Source organism: Camellia sinensis, chromosome 1 (assembly GCF_055761805.1).
Source record: "Camellia sinensis isolate YWXY chromosome 1, ASM5576180v1, whole genome shotgun sequence".
In the NCBI taxonomy this organism is placed as follows: domain Eukaryota; kingdom Viridiplantae; phylum Streptophyta; class Magnoliopsida; order Ericales; family Theaceae; genus Camellia; species Camellia sinensis.
Window position 1 is genome coordinate 212,669,043 of NC_138961.1, and position 6,000 is coordinate 212,675,042.

Sequence of the window (6,000 nt, forward strand, 5' to 3'; positions counted from 1 at the left end):
GCCTTCGTGGAAGCCTTTCTCGTAAGCCTTGGTCTTGGCAGACTAAATCGCAAACATGCTAGCTGTATCTTGATTGGTGATCGCATGACTTATTAACCGTTGGGTCACCATTTCCTCCATGATCAAGTTAGACTTTCTGGCCGACTGTTCCCCACCAGTCTCGACCTTTCTCAACTCGCGCTCGGCTTTCTCCGCGCGAGCCTCTAGGCTTCGAATACGTTCATCCCTCTACTCTATCTCCCGTCGAGCAGCACGAAGGCGCATACCGATTTCGTAGGCGGTGTATAGCCCCTTCACCGCCCCATGGATGCCCTTTCGGAACACTTCGAAGTCTTGTCGACTAACCATCAACTGCTGAACTTCTGGCGGAAAAATCTGGCGTGCAAATTCGACTGCCACGTTTGAATCTCGGATGATTGAATCTGCCTCTGTCATCGATTTGTTCTCGACAAAAACTGCAAAACTCAATGGGCATGGTGGCCCACAAGCTTCACTACACGGGCAAGAGGAACTTCCTCATTAGCGCTTCTCCCTTCTGGGTGACCTGCTTCGTCGACGTGGAGAGTGACGCCTCTCATGTTCAGCAGATGCTCTAACTCCCATTAGGGGAGGTTCGCCACCTCGATTCATTATTGAGTCCAGCTCCACCAGTGTTGTGCCATCTCTTTTACTGTTGAAGAATAGTCTGCTAGACATTCACTCTTCTCTGCCCACATTCAACATACAGGGTTGAGTTTTGTTTGGACACAACCCCCTCTCTAATAATTCATGGGCGCACCGCATTCTCGAGGCGACCTCATTAATGCACGCACTCCATAAGCTGCCGGTATTCGGCTTTCTAGATTTACCCCAAACTGGGGCAATTCCTTAACCTTAATATCTGGGCTGAGGCAAGGGTAAATTCTTTTATCCTAACAGCCAAAGGTTCGCTACGCGAATCAACTAAATCCCTTGGCCTTGAGCCGAAAGGGCAATCCAGTTTATATCTGAGGCAAGGGCAGATTCCTTAATCCCAACGGCCAATAGTTCTCTACTCGAATTGGCTAAATCCCTCAGCCTTGAACCGAAAGGATCGTGCCTCAGCCATTTCATGAATCGGAGTCATTCGGCGGTACAGTTCATATCTGAGGCAAGGGCAGATTCCTTAATCCTAACGGCCAATGGTTCTCTACTCGAATCGGCTAAATCCTTCGACCTTGAGCCGAAAGGATCGTGCCTCAGCCATTTCGTGAACCGGAGTCATTCGGCAGTCCAGTTCATACCTGAGGCAAGGACAGATTCCTTAATCCTAATGGCCAATGGTTCTCTACTCGAATCAGCTAAATCCCTCAGTTTTCAGCCGAAAGGATCGTGCCTCAGCCATTTCATGAACCGGAGTCATTCGGCGGTCCAGTTCATATATGAGGCAAGGGCAGATTCCTTAATCCTAACGGCCAATGGTTCTCTACTCGAATCGGCTAAATCCCTCAACCTTGTGCCAAAAGGATCGTGCCTCAACCATTTCACGAACCGGAGTCATTCGGCGGTCCAGTTCATATCTGAGGCAAGGGCAGATTCCTTAATCCTAACGGCCAATGGTTCTCTACTCGAATCGGCTAAATCCCTCGGCCTTGAGCCAAAAGGATCGTGCTTCAGCCATTTCATGAAGCCGAAAGGATCTCATGCCTTTACCATTCACACATATTGCAAGGCCTGGCACCGATATGGTCAAATGCAAGGGCATGCTCTTAACCCTATTCAATTAAATCCAAAGTCTAAATCATGAATATTTGCCGCTACCCTTTTTTTCCCAATTCTTGAATTATCCATCTTTTTAATGGAACGATTATCTAATGTATAGCACACAGCAGTAGCGCTCCCCAAAATAGTGAAAAGCAAAAAACATTCATTGATAACGGCAATTAAATATAGACAATAATGCAAAGCAAGGAAAAATTTCATTGATAAACTGAATACAGATAAGTTATCACTTTATACATGAAGATCACCTTGAGTAAAAATAAAATAAAATAAAATAAAATACATTCAAAATCCTTGGCAAAAACAACTAGAGTGTCGCCCTAATCATTCCTCGGGGTCAGACTCCAGCAGCTCAACGTCCACTTGCTCGTATGGAATCGGCATAGCCAATGTCACATTTGCAGCAACAAGGGCTTTGAGCCAGTCGTGCTTGAATCCCCGGTTCTCAAATTTGGGGACTTCTTCCACGTAATTTGTAAGGGCGGTGCCCTGCCCAGCCTCGTACGCCTTGGAAGTCTCGGAGTCGGCTTTTTCTTTTGCCTTCTTCAATTCTTCCAATTCGGTCTCCAGCCTGGCAATCACCTCTTGGGCTGACCTGGGCACTTCATCACTCGCGTTTTCGCTCTGCTCAACGGGCAATCTATGCTGTTCATCATTTCTCGCTCTTTCCATCTCGGCCTCCGCCCTTGCACTTTCCATCGTCGCCCTCGCTGCTTCAAACTCGGCCCTACTCCGCTCGCCCTCAACCTCAAATCTTAAATGGCCAATTTGTTCAACGACGTCATGCTGGCGTCAGCCTATCTCTGTTATCCTTCCGACCATCTGCAAAACAAAAAATTAAAACCAAAAAAATATATGCAGAAACGCAAAAGACAAGATCAAGCTATATACCAGAAGAACCGTTTGAGCGGCTAATGCTATTGCCAACACATTCGGCTTCGCCCGAAAAGCCTCATTGTCAGCCGGCAACAAGGCCGATGAAGCCAAGCTCAACGCCACGACTGGGTCTCTCACAGTCGATGCGTCAGAGGAGATCAATATGTTTTTTTATCTTTGGCTGAACCACAAAACACAAACACACCCGACTCCTCTAAGCGCGGCCATTTTTTGACTGCGTGTTCTTCAGAGACGGCCTCGGCCTCGGCAGGATGCTTCTCCCTCCCCTTATCGGCCTCTGAAGTCAACCGTTCAACTGACCTTTCCGTCTCGATGGTAAAAGTTTGAGCCATTTCAACCACAACAATTGGCTCGGAGGATTCAGGGAGGGCAAGTTTGGAACTAATGGTCTCGTCCCTCTGCCGGGCAGCCAATCGTTCGGCGTTCTTTTTCGTGCCAATTGGGAAAGAGATTCCTTCACCATATTCTCGGGATAGGAGTCAGGAAGATCTTCCAAACTAGTAAAAATATCTCCGAAGGAAAATTCCCCCCGACCCGAAATGGACGAAGAGTTGAACTGGTTAAGGCCGGCTGCCTCAAACGCTGAGTTTAGAGCCTCGTCGACCTCTTCAGCTTCCAAGGCAAACTCTCTCATTTTTTTGGCAATCACCTCGACCGCCGGCTCTACGTCTTGCTCCGAATCAGAAGCTTGAAAACCAATTTGCCTAAGGTTTTTGAAGCGGGGGAAGACAAGAGACGTAAGATGTCGTTCGCCGGATGAGATCGGAATGTTCTCCACAGTCGAGAACGTAGTGTAAATTGGCTCGTACTTCAGGAGTATATGGGTGGCTCTCCCTTGCTTTTGTATGCTTAGACGGCCAAAAAACTTGAGTGCAGTCTTAATTTCTGCGAGGACTGCGTCGTCGGCTGAGATCAGAATTTTCTTCAAATTATTACCTGGACAAACAAAAGATTAGACTTGGAGAGAAAGCCAAGTAAAAGAAGGATCAATAAACGCAAGGAGCTACACGGTAACCTGGTTTGCCTCTCCGTCTGGGTATAGGGTCTAGGCAATCTTCGCCTTCGCTGAATTCCCAGTTGCCTCGGACATGGACCGTCACATCATCAACTCGTTTGCCAGAGCTGGCAAGCATGGTTAGCAAGTGATGATCAGTGTCCTTGGCCTTGAGAAAGTAGCGTCCATGCCGACCGGAGGATTTGGCTAAAGCATAGCAGTGTCGAATGGTAGGAATGCCAAGGTTGATCCTAAGGCACCGGTTCACCTCTACGAGCCCCATTATGATTCGAAAAAAATTTACATTGGGTTGGGAAGGAATCAGACCCCAGTGGCGGAGAACGGCCCTAAGAAATGGGTGTAGAGAAAAACGGACTCCGCCCTCCGTAATGGATAGGAGAGGAAAGACAATTGTATTTTCATCATCTGTCTCCATATCAAGAGTGTTGTCCGTCATGAGTGACAAATGGACATCATCGGGGATAGAAAAATGGCGTCAGAACCCAGAAATACGATGCTCAAAAAGGAGGTCTTTCAAATGCTTAGCCATTCTAGCAAGGACTAAGGGGTATACTAAATCGAAAATAAACACAGAAAATAGGATTATAAAAAGAAGAGAAGAAAACTTATGAGAGGCAAAGGAGACAAGGAGAGACAGGAAGAAGTTGCAGAAGATGCAAGACAGAGGAAGAATATCAGCTGGCAGTCCAGGAGGCTCAAGTATTCGAAAAGCATACATTTGAAGAGACCGGAGTTTCAAATCGTAATAAATGCAAGAAATGCACGAATGAGGCTGGAACGTATAATGATGACCGAAAGGCGTGTGCGTTCTGACATTCACATTGGGATAGGCGAAGCCGCCTAACTTATGTTTTTTGAATTTTCAAATTCAAAACCAAACACACCAATTAACTGTTGTTAATGGGGTGTTTGGGGGGCAATTGAGGGAGCCGAATAATAGCAGAATTAGATGAGCCGAGTATACACTTAGAGGCCTAGGAAACAGACATTATTCGGCCCTATCCTGCTGTAGACACCCCATTTTTGACCGTCCTCAAGACTTGGACGTCATCGTTTGAACACTCGATGATCATCCATGCTCGTGTTCGTTTTGAGTTCTCGGAGGTCTCGGTAACGCGCCTTGCCTCAAGATCTCTCAACTTGCCTGTTTTGTGCTTGGTTGTGGACCAAGCATTTGTGTTTTTGCTTTTAAGGGAAGAGGGTGGCTTGTTGGCCATTCTCTCAACCCACCGGCCAAGGCATGAAGCCATCGGCCTTGTTTTCTTATCATCGGCCAAAAGTTTTGGCTGATCGACACTCTTTTTGGTCGATCGGCACTTATGTTGGTCGATCAGCCATATTTTCTGATCGAGCCCTGTTCATCTACTTTATGCAAATATTTTATGCCAGTTGTCATAGCTAGCATCCACAATTCCCCCCCTCCATACACGTGTATTGAGGGATTTGCCCCTTAATTAGCTTGTTTAGGAAGCTTTAGAATTTGGAATTCTATAAGAAGGGAGCTCCTCCTCCCTTCTCAAAGGTTTTGAAAAATAGGGTTAGAAAAGTTGTATCTATCTATCTCTATATCTCCCTCTCTCTTGATTTGTGTGTGTATTTGTGCCTTAAAGTGTGATTTTGTCTTACTTTTGCACTAGAGCACCTAGCAATAGGGAGTTAGTTTCAGAGTTCTTGGAGTGGTTTAAGCATGGAAAAGTCGCTGGAGTGGTGTTCTTGAAGAGGTTCTACAAGGGTGAGCAAACTTATTTTAATACCCCATTCTTGCTTAAGCTTTTAGACCCTTTTTCTTATTGTTTTAAGCTTGACTCTAAACTACAATAAGTTCTGATTTTTGACGCTTTAGATCTTTGCTTAAGGTTATTTTTTGGTTAGGGATCATCTACCCCCTCTTAGGCCTTATTAGGCCTTGTTTTAGGCCATCCCTTTTGGCCCTTGTTTTTGGCTTTGCATGACCTTTCTACCACTGAAATCCAGAGGATTTTCAGTGGTGGAAAGGTGGTTTTGAGGTCTTAAATAGGAGAGGGTCATCCCCTCTCCTTGTTGTCTTGTATGCTAGTATAAATGGCTTATATTGGTAGCATGTTTGCTTAGCTTGTTTTAGCTTTATTTCAGTATGTATTAGGCTTTGTTTTGCAATGATACAACACTATTTTTGCTTGGTTTTGTCACTCCATGCATGCCTAATACACTTGTAGTGTAAATCACACAAACTAGTCTTATATGCTTCATGCTTGAGCATGTCTTTCTAGCTTATGTTGACTCCATTTCAGCATGTATTTGGTGTTGCCTTACCATGTCATACCTTTGTTTAGGTTTGGTTTGGTTATCCTTTGCATGCCTCATGCACT